The sequence below is a fragment of the Artibeus jamaicensis genome, unplaced genomic scaffold (genome assembly GCF_021234435.1).
Source record: "Artibeus jamaicensis isolate MK-2021 breed Jamaican fruit bat unplaced genomic scaffold, CSHL_Jam_final scaffold_369, whole genome shotgun sequence".
NCBI lineage: Eukaryota > Metazoa > Chordata > Mammalia > Chiroptera > Phyllostomidae > Artibeus > Artibeus jamaicensis.
Window position 1 is genome coordinate 22,449,686 of NW_026522042.1, and position 15,639 is coordinate 22,465,324.

Sequence of the window (15,639 nt, forward strand, 5' to 3'; positions counted from 1 at the left end):
TCTTGAGAACATTTTAATTGCATTTCATTGTGCCTTAGTGTCAGATATGTTCTTTTATGACCTACTCTTCAAACCTCACTCATTACTCTTCTCAGTTCCTCTACTAATAAGCAATATTGTATTTCTCAACATCTCTTGTCAGCTCCAAAGCTGTCAATTTCTCTGAGCAAGTATTTTTGCTTATGCTTTCTTGTGTTTACCAGCCTTCAATCTCACTTCTGACTCTTCTCCTAATTCTTATATTCATCTCCATTTGTTGCTCTCACAGCAACAAATTTCCTTTCTCTTGCTTAAAAAACTCGACTACAGTCATTTTGAAAAGTTATTCACAGTCATGCAGTACATATTCATTTATGAAAATTAAAAACTTCCACAAATGACAGAAAATGCACAATTAAATGTGACTGATCACAGGGGGAACTATGAGAGGGACACACAGCATTTCACTGTAAGTATCCTTAACATTTGGTTGTGGTAAATCTTTCTTTCTGATCTATTGGGGATATAAAATTGTTTAATCTAATTATTGTTCTTTTATATTTATTAGTGAGGATTCAATTAAATGCAGAAAGACTCTATTAAAGAGATTGCGAGATTCATATTAAAATTGATTTGTTTCCTTAAAAATTATACCAAAGTAACTTCTTTTTAGAGAAAAATAACATAAAAATTGAGGAGTCACCTTTATTTTTCTAGCATTTCCTTAGTAATATAACTGTCAGTGTGCTGTTACTTACACTCGAGGCTACAATATCACACCTCTGCTCCTTCAAAGAAATTTTTTGCTCACTGAGGATACTTATATTTTTTTCCATTTTAAATATCTTAACTCTTTGTAGTTCAAGTAGAAAGCTATAAGTTAAAGAAAATTTCTTTGATATTGTTTTTCCATCTTTAAAAATATTCTTAAGAAATTGTGATATAAAGGCATTTTGTTGTACACCGTGTTGTTACGGAAAGACAAATAAAATACAACAGTGACCTCACAAAGATTGTGAGCCTTCAGGGTTAAAATCACTCCACAATTACCAGGAAATATTCTTAAAATTGAAGCAAAAATAGCATGAATACAATTTTTTTCATGTAGACTTATTTCAAGATATCATGGTGATTTAGTATATCACTTGGAATAAGTATACAGTACTTGCTCTTAAAACAGAATAAAAGTATTTGATATTTCATATAATGTTTATGTTTAGTTACCTATATTAATGTTTTTATAATGATTAATAACATATATATATATATATTTATCTTTAAATTAATTTGGTTGAATAATTCAGACATGTAGAGAACATCTTCCTTCAACAATTATGTTATGTATCTACCATGGACCAGACACTGACTTTAGTGCTGTGGGTACTGCCAGAAGAAACGTAATTCCTCCTCTCTGGAGCTCCCATTTTAAGGGAAAGTAAAGAGATGACAATTATACAACACATCTCTTGTACACATGACATATATACATATATATGTGTGTGCATATATATGTATGTATATATATATATATTTTTTGTTTTGTTTTTTGCTTTACTTAGGATGTTCAAAAGCAGTATTTCTGGATGTACTGAATAGAGAGCTGAATAACATGAGCATGCTGGCCAGAAGCACTTGGGGGTAAGAGTTCTCTAGGTGGATGGGACACCAAGTGCAAAGGCCCTGAGACAGGAAAGTACTGAGTGTGCCTGTGGAATATCAAGGGACCATCTGGCACGAGTGAAGAGTGTGTAGATAATGCAAGGAGATACACTCAGAAGACGAAGTTGGGTAAAATGACCCAGGTTAAGAGTCTTGACTTTGATTTTGAGTAATATGGGACATTTTTAAGGAGAGTATTTCTCTGGCTAACTTAACTGTGAGAGTGGAGGGGGAATGGGTAGCAGAGAGCAATGGAATGGGGGGAAAGGCAGCACAACTGTAACTGAAAATCAATTTTAAAAAACAGACTGAGAAGCTCCAAAGGAGAAAACTGGGAGTCAGAGGTCATTGTTATAGTACAGTCAAGAGTTCATGGTGGTTTAGAACTGTAATGGTAGCGAAGGTAAGAAGACAGATTTGTAACTAAATTGAAGGTAGGGCCAACCAAACTTGTTTATCTCTTGGGTGTAGAGTAAAAGAGAAACAAAATTATCAAAAACAAAAATTACAACATTTACTTAAGAAACTTGAAGGATTGTTGTCCATATCATAGATAAAGAATGATGGTTTAATTTCTCTATAAAATAATGAAAAAATTATATGTATATATACAAATTCAATATTCAAAATGATGAAATCTGATTATATTACCTTGGAGAACTTTTTAACCTGTAGTAAAATTAATAGTTGTACTTTTTCGTGAAGTTTAAATAACTTATTAAGGTAACCAGACTATCAGTATCTTTTCACTGAATATGCTGAGGGGCGTGGGGGAAGCATTGGGAATCTAAGCACAAATATAACAACATTGTTTAAACTTCTCTAAAATTATTTTGCCAATCAAACAAAATTACCCAAAAACTTATAGTCGCTGATGGGTGGTTAAATCAAATCAGAACAGATGCATCATTCTGGAAACATAATCATACACTGCCTCTTATCCAAGGATGTACATTATAATTGATAGTTCTCATTTGCATAATGAGATCTTTAAGATGTACAGGCAGAAATAATTATTTTTGATAATTTTGGCATCTTAAATTAAATTATAAGCCACTTAATGTGGTAATAGGTATCTGTACATTTCTGAGAACATAATGTTTAAGATGAAATGCACCACCAAATGAATTTGAATTCACTATAAGACATTTAAAGGTAATTCAATTTAGCATAAACAAAAAGGACTCATTAGGTGATTTAGAGCTACTATTTTTTCTGATATTCTGAGTATGTTTTTTCATCAATTTATTATTATATTATAAATTCAATGCATGGAAGTAATATTATTGCAACACTCAATTTTTCTCATAAAAACAAATACAAGTTATAAAGAGAGTCAGGAAGAATAATAAAATGCATGGTTTACTTATAGGTAGTAAAATTGTTCAACAAAATCAAATTGTACTATAGATAAATATATACAATATTATGGTTTTCTCCATATGGTTTTTCAAAGTCCAGTGTCATAAAGGATGAAATGTCACAATTGTTTGGTTTGTAACAGTGATGGATTATGTTTTCTTTCATTTTGTGAAGGCAATAAATATATCAGGAAGTATCCATTTCTTCATGGTTCCTGATAATGTATAAAACTTTTACTTAATATACATTATTAAGATTAACTGTGCTTTCTTCAAAGCTTAGACTAAGCACACATGAACTGACAAATATGAAGACCACATCCAAGAAAGAAATATACACAATAAGTTGACCTAGAATGTGGGGCAATTGACATTATCAATAATATATCAACTCTATCAATATATCTATTCAGTATTGTTGATTTTTATTTTTCTTATGAAAATATATGACATTATTTTTACATTCTAATATTTTATTTCAGTTTCTATAACACCTTTTTACCTTAAATAAATGTTTTCATTTAATAGTTCATAGCAAACCAAAGAAGTAGAAAACTTGCTTAATGGAAGTTGAAGGTCTATCTAAAATGTAAGCTCAGGGTTTAAGAGCAAGATAGTCATTTTTGTAATATTGGGTATCAGTATTTCTAAATGCCATTATTTGTTATTATTTCAAAGAACTCATTAATCTAAAATATTTTGAAAAATTACACTGTCTTTTGCTAAAATGTTTACCATATACATGATGCAGCCACACAATCATACATGTGGTATAAAGGAATACAGATGAAATAATAACTATATAGATGCGGGAATTATATTTAGTGAATAGACTGATAAAACTTCAAATATTTTGGCAAATTATAATGGTCTAATATTGAGAACATTATCCCATGGAGTGGCGGGGGAGGGGATCAATTATCAGCGCTCTGCCTCATTCAGTATCTATGCTGAATGAAAATAAAAATACACACATAAAGGGAAAAAAAAGAGAAACAAGATCTGGTGACTGTGATGTGTAAGATTAATCAGGTTGATGGTAATTTTCAATATATTGTCTCACCGGACTTTTGTTACTGAGTCTATCAATTATTGAAATGAAGTTCAAATTCTAACTCTATTGCTGACATATATTTGCCTCAGATCTTTCATCTTTTACCTATGTTAACATGTGCACACATGCACACTTATAAAATGCCTATTTATAAAATAATAATTTCAGAATTATAAAATATTTCTTTGATCTCTGGTTCTGTCCTGTATTGAATTCTACTTCCTATTTTATTAAGATATCTAAACTAGCTTTCTTAAGATTACTGTTTATGTGCTATTTATTTCTTCATTATTTTATTTTGAGGATGTTCTTTATATTTAAGGTGTGCTTCTTTTTGACAGCGTAAAGTTAGATCCAAATTTTTTATCTGGTCTGACAAACAAGTGCTTGGAATATTTAGTTTAGTGTATTTTTCAAAATTATAGAGTCTAAATCTTTCATCTTGGTATTTGCTTTCTGTTTGCCACTTCTGTTTTCATTATGTTTTCTTAGCTTCTTTTGAATTAATTGATTATTCATTAGTATTTTACTTATTTCCTATGTTGCATTATGAGCTACACTTCTTTCTTTAAATTCTTAGTGGTTGCTCTTCATATTTAATGTACATTTTAAAAAATCAAAATCTACTTTCAAATAATAAGCATAATAATAAATAACACAAAACGTATTTTACAGTATTCTTGCCTTGACTGTTGTGACTCAGTTGGTTGGGCATCATTCCACAAACCAAAGGTCACACATGCCTGGGTTGAAGATACTGTCCTCAGTCAGAGCAAGAGGGAGAGGCAAGTGATCGATGTTCCTCTCTCACATTATTTCTCTCCCTCTTTTTTCCCTCCCATCTCCTCTCTCTAAAAATAAATTCTTTAAAAATATTCCACAGTATTTTTAAAAACCCATAATACATTATATTATCATTACCATTTTAAGCAATCACTTAAATTAAAACATGAGAAAATAACATCTTTACTATTAACCTATGTACTTTTCATTTTAGAGCTATTCATTTCTGTAGGTAGATTTAATTTGCCTTATAATATCAATTATTTTTCTACTGCAGTAGCTTTCTATAACATCACCTTACTATAGGTATAATGGTAAATAATTCACCTATTTACATCTAAAATGGTTATAATTCATCTTTATTTTTAAAAAGACATTATCATTGGATATAAAATTCTAGGTTGATGGAGCTTGTTTATAGTGCTTTAAAGATGTCATTCCACTGTCCATTGACTCTCATTGTTTTAGATGAGAAGTCAATGAGATTTCTTACTGTTTTAGAGCTACAATTTGTCCCTCCCTGGCTGCTTTTAGGAGTTTTCCCTTTATCACTTGCTTTTAACATTTTAATGGTGGAGTACTTTGTGCATTTTCTAACTTTCATTTTTCTTTACACATCCCTCAAGTATGTCAGATTTTGTTTTTTGTTTTGGGGGGATGTTTTTGTTTGTTTTACTCATGTCCTGATCTTTTAATCAAGTTTGGCAATTTACAGATTTGTTCATTGCAGCTGGGCTGTGAGAAAAAAAAGTGTTCATTTTATACAGCAAAAAATACCAATCTTATTACTTTTTGCTTATAAGATCTATACCTTGATTAGAAAAGCCCCTCTATTTCAGAAAAATATCATCTGTGTTTTCTATGTAACATCTGAAGTTCAAATTTTGCAATTAAATGTGTGATGCCATTGGAAATCACCTTATAGAAAAAGTAACAGAAGTATGTCTAGTTATTCTACAATTAAATAGCCAGTTTCCCCAACCTCACTTTAAAAAAATTTATTTTTTCCTCTCATTTAATGTAATAGATCTAATATAACAAATTTCTATCTGCATCTTCTTTACACTAATTCCAAAGGTCTTAAAATATGCCCAGGATGCACTCTAACTCACAAAATAAACATGAACTAAAGAACATGCACGTCTTTCAGAGTATGTATATTTCCATATATATTGCCAAACTGACTTCAGGAAAATAGTAAGAACTTATACCTCTACCAGCATATGTAAGTTTCTATTTATACAAAATTTACCAATAGAGACTGGTCATTGATTATTAATTAATCATAATAGGTAATGATTAATTGCCTAGTGTTTTAACTGGTACTGACTTTACTGACTGGTCTCATGTCACAGTAAGGATGAAGCCACATATTTTATCAGCTGTACCTAGATTTTTGTTAATTTGTCTTTGTCCATACTTTGACCATTTTATGTTTGTCTCTTTTCTGCCTCATTAATTTATAAGACCTTCACACGAATTAAGAATGTTAATCTTTTAGTTTTCACTTATATGGTGATCATGCGGTCTGCTGTTGCTTGCTCTTCATGTGAGATCTGTGTATCTCTGTTCTAAATTATAACTTAATTTGGCATAGTGAATTAATGGTGCTGTGTATGGTCCAGCAGTCTTCTCTTTCCTGAATCTGGGCCCTGTTACCATCTTTTTCATAAAGAACAAGTACAATGACCATATAGGATAGAACCAGATGTTCTCAGAAGAAATTCAATGTTTTGCAGAGCCCCAAATGTGTATATTGTATATCCAAAGCCATGGCAAAGGTAAATTTACAATAGAATAGCACACAAGAGCAAACAGTAAACCATGATCTTCCATTCCAAGACTCTTGTCCTTTTCAATGAAGACAAATAAAGGAATGTTCTAGAGTGCCTAGCTTTAAGAAAGAAAGAGTGATTTCCATACATTGAAGTTTCCCAAAGGTCTGCCTCTTATTCCTGCATCTCATTTCAGTAAAATTTTCCTTCAAAATTTTATTAATTGCTATAAATTAGAAAATTCTGCAAGTGCCTATATTTTGTAGTTAAGGTCACAGTCACCATATACATTTATAAGGTCCATTCTCTGTCCACGGGCCTAAGGGAGTTGGGAACTAAACCTGTGCTCTGTATCATGGAGCTCTGCATTGCCACTGGGAGAGGATCACACATGTTTTAAGGTTACAAAAAGGTGTTGTATTAAACTAGCTAGTGATGGGCTTTTTAAAGTGAGCCCTGGCTGAAATGGAAATAAAAATTAGTAATGAATCATAATGCAGTGAGAATGGTGCATTATGAAATAGTAAGCTCTTTACAAATCCCCAAATGGTTTGTAAAGAATTTATTTTATGTTTTGTGCTGAGAAAAGAGCTTAATAATAAATTGTTTCCATCACTTTATACTTCATGCCCAATTAAGGTGATAGATTGGTGAGATTAGCAGCGAAGAATAAGAATCCATGACTGTGTGTCATTTATATCGGACTTTGAAAGAGGAGAAAATTGTTCCTGCATTCCTAGCTGGAAATCTATGAGTGAAAAAGGACAATTATCCCACATTATAAAATCTCATTAGCCTAAAGCAGAAAGTAAAACTATTTCAGTAAGACTACTAAATTTTAAATATGAAAGTTAATGGTACTTTTTCACTTACAGTGGTCAAAAATTTTTGTTGCTTCAAGTTTTTGTTACTTAAATGGACTGATTTTTTAAAAAGACAAGTACTCTGGCAATTGGAATAAGAATATTGGGGAGCTACAAAAAAATTCTGGCATTTCAAAGGGTATTTCCCTTTACACCTAATATTCCACCTGTTAGCACACTGATCTAGTGATGTTCACTCTCATTTCATGCACTGGAAAGGTTGGAGGATGGGGGGCAAAATGAGAATGTTTTCTGTGGCTTTCTCTGCCAATAGTCTCTAAATAGGACATGTGGACCATTAAGTGCATAGCAATGCGAGAAGATGGAACCCTATGCCATCTTGTTCCTAAGCAACAATGGCTTGTTCCCACCAGCCATTTTTCTTCTGTGCCACACACAGTTGTTCAGAACAAGCAGTCCTACTGTGCTGAGTGAGGATCAAGCAAGCAAACGAAAAATCACAGGATCATACTTGCTCTTGATTTTAACATTGGTTCACAAGTATGAATATAACAGAAATTTCACTGATGCTTTTGGAGGGTCACTTTGCCAGGAGGCCTCATGGTCTATTGAACAGGGATAACTCTGCCTATTCAAACATCCCCAAAGTGCAATCTTCTTCCGTCAGAAAAGTGCCTACAGACTGGGGGAGTCAGCAGTACTTCACCTAAAATGCCATTTCATAACACCCATTGGGTCCGTGGGAGTGAATCCTGATTTGTCGAGATCATTGAGAAGGGATATTCTCTTAGCAGTCATTAATTGTCATGGCTGGAATTTCTGATTATGGAAATCAGTTCGCTGATTTGTAAGCATGTGAAGTGGGAAGTTCTGGTATAATAGTTCACAATTTACCAGACAAACCACCAGCAGCTGTCCTCAAAGGATGTCAATATACTGCATCTGTAACTCAGAAGAAGTGGTATAGTTTTGTTCTAGAAATAAAAATATAATTGCACTCTGGAGAATTCTGTAAATTCCACTTTGATTCAATTTGCTTTCATTTGTCTTCTTGCTGTAGTTCTATTTTGCATTACTGTTACACATAGAGCATGCTGACATCATTTTATCTATAGATAACAAAATGAGAATTGTGTACAGCTGATCCTGATTATAGGTATGTTTCTCTTGAGCACTGTGAAATTTGAAAGAAATGGCCCCATGGCATCAAATCCATATGCAGTACAGAGATAAGATAATACTTTCCCTCCAATTCACAACGTCCAACTGCTCTAGTGACTACTTATATTAGAATTGATCAATATGGAAGGGACTTTTGGGACTTGGTGTATGAACATAAAGTTATATATTTCAGGAAGGAAGGATGTGAAATGTAGTGGATCTGACTTAAGATATATTGTACTAGTTACGTTTGCATTTGGCTACTCCTACTAAACCCAAGCACAATCGCAGTTTGTTTAAACACATGGAGGTTAGCCCTGGCTGGTATGGCTCAGTGGGTTGAGCGCTGGTCTGTAAACTGAGAGGTCACAGGTTGGATTCCTTGTCAGGGCACATGCCTGGGTTGTGGCCAGATCCCCAGTTGTGGGTGTGCGAGAGGCAACCACACAATGATGTTTCCCTCCATCTCTTTCTTCCTCCCTTCCCTTTTCTCTAAATAAACAAATAAAATCTTTTTTAAAATACAAAGTAAACAAATAGGATCTATTTGAAACCAAAGTCCATTGGTAGGCCATTCCAGGATGACAGAGCTGCTCAAGAAATCATCAAAGATCTAGGTTTCTAGCTTTATTCTCTGTCATATTTTTATCAGGAAAAAACAAAAAACATGCCTTCCTAGAAAGACTAACTGGTATATTTCTGTCTGCTTTTCACTTAGTAATATGCAGTTAATGTATCATGTGCCTGTTACTATCTGCAAAAGACTTGAGAAAGGTGTCTTCATTGTCATTGCTACCTCAAACAATATTGGACTTCATTCACTGTGGTAAAGGAGAAGATAAGGGGTTTAGGAGATTAGCAGTGTTAGCATATTATCTGAACAAGACTTCTTCTCTGTGGGAATTGTCTACCAATAGATATTGTAGAAGCCTTTAGTTTAGGGGAGTCAGATGTCTAACATATGATACTATATAAAACAAGGAAGAACTATGGTACCAACTTTTTACAAAATAGTTTAAACAAATTGAGAAGAAGCTATATTCTGTGAGCCAGACTGCAAACTAAAATAGTACTAGGCTTGGAAACTGTTTGCAACTGGTAAGATTATTATTAGTCAAACAAACATTGTAAAAGTAAAATTATGAAGGAGTAGAGAGCTCATGCAGAAAGGGGTATGGAGTAGAACTGTTTGAAGACCAGAGATGGAAAACTACATAATCCCAATAAAAAGGGGGAAAGTACCACTGCAACATATATTTTCAGTTATAAGTGTTGTGATCAATTTTTACAATATCACCTTATTGACTATTTATAATATTATTTTTAAATTAGCAGTAATTTTGGAAAGGGAAATAGAAATCTTAAACTTGAATTCTCCCACACAAAAATTAACCAAAGATTGATTGAATATCTAAATATAAAATACAAAATGATGAAATTCCTATAAAACTATGAAATTTCTACAGTTTAGAAAAGGGATAATTATTATATTGGCCTTCATTAAGACTTAAAAAACGAAAAACACCACACACCGGTGAGGATGTGGGCAACAGGGATTCTCATTCATTGCTAGTGAGAGTGCAAAATGGTCCGGCCACCATGAAAGACAGTTTGGCAGTTTCTTACAAAATCCTACTCTTACCTTATGATCCAGTGACCATGCTCCTTGTTATTATCCACAGGAATTGAAAACTTACGTCCACACAAAAACTTGCACAGAGACCTTTATAACAGCTTTATTCATAATTTCAAGAACCTGGAGACAATAAAAATGTCCTTCAGGAAGTAAACTGTGGTGCAAGCAGGTAGCACAATGGTATTCAACACTGAGAAGAAATGGAGTATCAAGCCATAAAAAGACATGGGGAGACCTCAAATGCATATTACTCAGTAAAAGAAGCCAATGTGAAAAGGCTACACAATGTGTTATTCCAGTTATATGATATTCTGGAAAAGGAAAAACTGTAAAAACATTGGAAAGATCAGTGGCTGGAGGAGGAAATGCATGCACAGACAGAGCACAGAGAGTTCTAGGGCAGTGGAAATACTCTGTATGATGCAGTGGGTGCCTGTCATTCTATCTTCATCTAAACCCATAGACTGCAAAACACCAAACATGAACTCTATTGCACACTGTGGGCTTTGGGTAACATTGATGTGTGGATATTGGCACACGAACTGTAAGAACTGTACCACTCTGGTGGGAGATGTCAATAACGAGGGGAGCTGTGCATGTGTGGGGCCAGTGGGTAGATGCATCTTCAGAATTTTGCCACGAGCCTCAATCTGCTGTAAAAACTTAAAATCTAAAAAACTGAATGCTCCTATTAAAGAAAAAGTCATTTATTTCTACATATTTGCATCATTGTTTTATTCACTAAGTAAAGTTTTACAGTTTTTGAAAATAAGTTTGGTCTTGCACATTCTTCAAAAGCTTTTTAGGTTTTGGGGATTTTTTTTGGTATCTATTTCCCATGCAATATTTTACATTGTGGTTGGAGTAGACATTTTATACTGCTTACCAAAACTTGTTCTCTCATTCCTGGAGCAGACACACTATCCTCCCAGACTCACTTCTGTCCAGTACAACACATGTAACCCAAGCACGGACACTACTGCTGAGCCTTCACTTGATTCTTTGGATGTTCCCCTACAGATAAGCAGGCTCAAAATTATTATGTTCCTTTTCAACCCACTGGAGTTTTTCCTGTTCTTTTGTGTTAGATTCTGATTCCACTGTGTTCAAAATTTAGAGAAATCTTAAGTGAAAGAGATAATAATGGAAATTCTTATGAATTTCTGGTTTTAGTGGGAATGTATTTGTATGCATCAAGCTAGTCAGATATTGGTTACAGATTAATAGTCTATATGATGTTAATAAAACACTGTTACTCATCATTTTTTATTGTTTTATTTAATTATTTTTCAAGTACAGTATTCTGTCTTTTACTCCCATCCCAGCTCACCTCCCAGTGCTCCCCAGCTCCCTCCCATTTTCACCCCCCTTAGTTGTCCATGTGTCCTTTATACTAGTTCCTGTAAATCCTTCCCCCTTTTTCCCCTGTTACTCATCATTTTTAAGATGTATATATAAATATGTTCTCACACTCATGAAATATATTTTAAATGTATTCATATATATGAGAGAATAAAACAATCTGTCTTATCTATCTAACTTATCTTTATATTCTAATACTTTTAAGAGGAATCATTAAATACACCACATATATACACACACACATATATATTTTGACTTCGTTGTTAGGCACATACATACACTTCTGTGAACTATCATATCTTCTTAGAGAATTGATCTTTTAATCCTTATATAAGGCTCTCTTGTCTATGCTAACTTACCTTGCTCTGAAGTCTACTTTGTGGAAAATTAACATAGTTACTTCTAGCTTCCTTCTGATTAGTATTAGCGTGGTATATCTTTCTCCATCTGTTTACTTTTAATCTATAAAGGCCTTTATATTTAAAGTGGGTTTACTGTAGACATATATTTAGTTCTTGTTTTTTTCTGACAATCTCTGTCTTTGAACAGAAATCATAAATATTTGAAAAATTTCAGTCATTATTGCTTCAAACATTTCTCCATTCCTTTCTCTCCTCCTTCTCCCTCTGGTCTTCCCATTATGCTTATGGCCCACCATTTGTAGTTTTCCCACTATTCTTGGATATTAGGTTCTATTTTTACTTTCAGTTTTTTTCTCATTGTTTTTAAGATTTGGAAGTTTGTATGGACATATCTTGACTCAGATTTGTTCTTCAGAAATGTTTAGTCTTCTAACGAGCCCATCAAAGTATTCTTCATTTCTTTTATGGTGTTCTATTACTTTTTTTCTATTTTAGAGTTTCTATCTCTCTGCTCAAGTTACCCATAAGTAATTGCATGTTGTCTATTTTTTCTATGAGAGTCCTTCTCATATCTTCTCATATTAAACATGATTATTTTAAATGTCTTGTCTGATAATTTCAACATCCCTGCCATGTTGAAGTATGATCCTGATGTTCACTCTGTCTCTTCAAACTGTTGTTTGTGTATACCTGTTTGTCATATTTTCTTTGTTTTAAACATTTTATTTATTCCTTTTTAGAGAGAGGTGAAGAGAAGGAGAATGAGAGGAAGAGGATCATCAATGCGTGGTTGCCTCTCATTATCCCTGTACCAGGGACCTGGCCTGCAACCCAGGCATGTGCCCTGACTGGGAATTGAACTGGTGACCCCTTGGTTCACAGCCTGCACTCAATCCCCTGAGCTATACTAGCCAGGGCTGTCATTTTTTCTTGACAGCTGCACATGATGAGCTGGGTGCAAGGAGTTCTGGTAGACAAGCTTTTAGTGATATAGGTGCCTCGGGAAGGGAAGGATTCCCTAGCTCTTTGAGTCCTGTGCTCTTGGGTTGTGACTTCAAAATTGCCTCTTCCCACTCCTCTCAAACCCCTTAGATGAGACAGGGTGGCCATATGGGGCTGAAGTTGGGTATTTCCCACAAGCTAGTTAGACTGATAAAACCCTTTGATCAGCCTCTGGTAAAAGAATTTCTCTTGGCAGCTGGCCTTGTCAAGAACAGAATGCTGCAGGCAAATGAGAAAATGGCTGCTTTTCTCCTCCCCACTGGATAGATAGAGGGTTCTCCTCTGATCTTCTCTGAGACAACCTGTTAGGGCTCCTGCAGATAAAACCTGTGAAAGTGTGGGGAGCTCCTACTAAGAACGGACCCCTTGGGGCTTTTCACTCTTAGACTGGTCCACTGAGTGTTCAGCAGTTCTGGTCCCCACAAAGATTTCCGCTCATGGCTTTCTGCTTCAGCCAGTTGTGATTCTGTATCTGCCTGTCTGTCTCTCCGGGTCTGTGGGCAACCATTTGCCTCATGACCTCAATTATCCCACAGGTCTGAAGATAGTGTTGATTTTCAGTTTGTGCAGATTTTTATTCTTTTTTAGAATGCAGTGATGACTCTTTGCATTTCAGCTCTTTACATGCTGGGTAATAAACTGTATGTCCAGTGTTTTCCTTAATGAATCTCTACAATAATGCATGTATTTTCTAAGATTATATTATAGAAGTAAATGAGCATGGCTTTCAAATTTGTTATTCACATATTCTTAGGTAAACATATATATTAAAAAACCTTAGTAAGATGATTCAAAAAGGCATTGCTATCCCTTAATACACCGACTTTTTTGAGAGCTATCATCTTACTCTACTATATGTATAAACACAGGGAAATATTTTATTTGATAGAAAGTATTTATGAAATATAATCCATGAGATTTAAAACTATGACCTTGGCAAAATTTTGATTCCAGTATTCTCAACTTCCATAGACCTAAGTAAACTTAGTACAACAATCATTCTGGTCATAGCGTGAACATCAGTGTATACACAAGCACACAAATAGATGATTTGCAATAAAGATTGAGTTTTAAGCTTTGGTTATGTTGGTTTGATGTTAGTTAAAAGCTATCATGAGAGTCTAAAATGACAAATCAAAACTTATTTATATGCATATTATTTAATTTTAAATGAAATTATATAATTATATGCTAATGATTTGAAATATCCAGCAAATTAATGCTACCTATAATGTCTCTAATTAAATGATTAGGTAATTGCATTTTCTAAATAAGTAGTGATGTGGAAAGGGTATAGCAAGTTGGATTAGAATGTGGGAAGAGACGTGGTAGAAAGTGTTGATCTGTTTAGCACAGTTGTTGAACATTATGCCACAGTTACATTGCAAAAATAGTTAATATTTATTATCTTTTGCCTGTAAGCAAAATATACAACTGATCAAACACAAAAAGAAAAGATTTTTTGAAGCTCTCTTGGCTGAAGCATGCTCCCTCTCAGTCTCTCATACACAGAATGTTTTCTTTTCACAGGTTATTTCTTCATTTACTTTTGCATTTCTCTTCCACCATTCATTAGCTTGTCCTTTTTTCTCTTCACTATGTCTTTTCTACCATCTAGTAGCTGCTTATTCATAATGTGTTTTCTTACAAATATATCTTACCGTGGCCTTTCCAAACTGACTCTAGCATTTGCCTTTTTACTCTGTTCATTGTTTCATATCCATTTCGTATTTTTAAATGTATCATTTGATTCATGTTTTCCAATTTAAACTAATGATCACAACAATATAATTAATGAGCCTAAATTTTGGCTCAGTTATGTTATATATTTTGTTAGTCTACATAATTTGCTCTTCAATCACAATTCAACTCTGGTTAAATTAGTTATATCCATAATTATCATTCCATTGATTTCTCAGGTAAGAGAAATCAATAATGATGGGCTGAACTCAAATTTTATCAGAGGAGATGGAGCCTGTGGCAGTGAAATAATACTGGCAGAGCTGCAACTTGCTATTGAACTGAGAAGTTTGTATAAAAAATGGATCAATAATGACTCACAGTTTTTCCTTCCTTCCTTCCTTCCTTCCTTCCTTCCTTCCTTCCTTCCTTCCTTCCTTCCTTCCTTCCTTCCTTCCTTCCTCTTTTCCCTTATAACCCTGGATATAGAAGTTCCTTTTACTAGAAACTCATGCACAGGAACAGACTGGATTTAGAAAGCTGAAGTAATTTTCACACTTGCTAAATTTGTGACCTTAATGAACATCCAAGTTGACCTGTTTAGCAGACAGATATCCCAGTGGAGTTTTCAGTATATACCTGCAGCCAAGCACACAGAGTATTATTTTAAATTATGGGTAGTGATAAACAGGAAAAGTCAGAAATCTCTTTTTAAAAGGCAACAAGCAGCCATAGGAAAGTCCTAAATTTAAAAGGAAGAAAAATCCAGAACAGGAGACTGAGACTAAATGCCCACTGAATTCTGAATGGAGCCAAGAATGGGAAGAAGGAGAAGATAGCCACCTGTGATTAAAGCATCTAAAATTTCCAATATAATAAAAATAAATATTCTTCATTAAAAAGATAACAAAGAGGTCATTGATGACCATGTAATGGAGTAGTGAGGAAGTAAGCAGATTATAGTTGTATTAGAAAGTGAACTCAAAGTCTGTAATTAGACA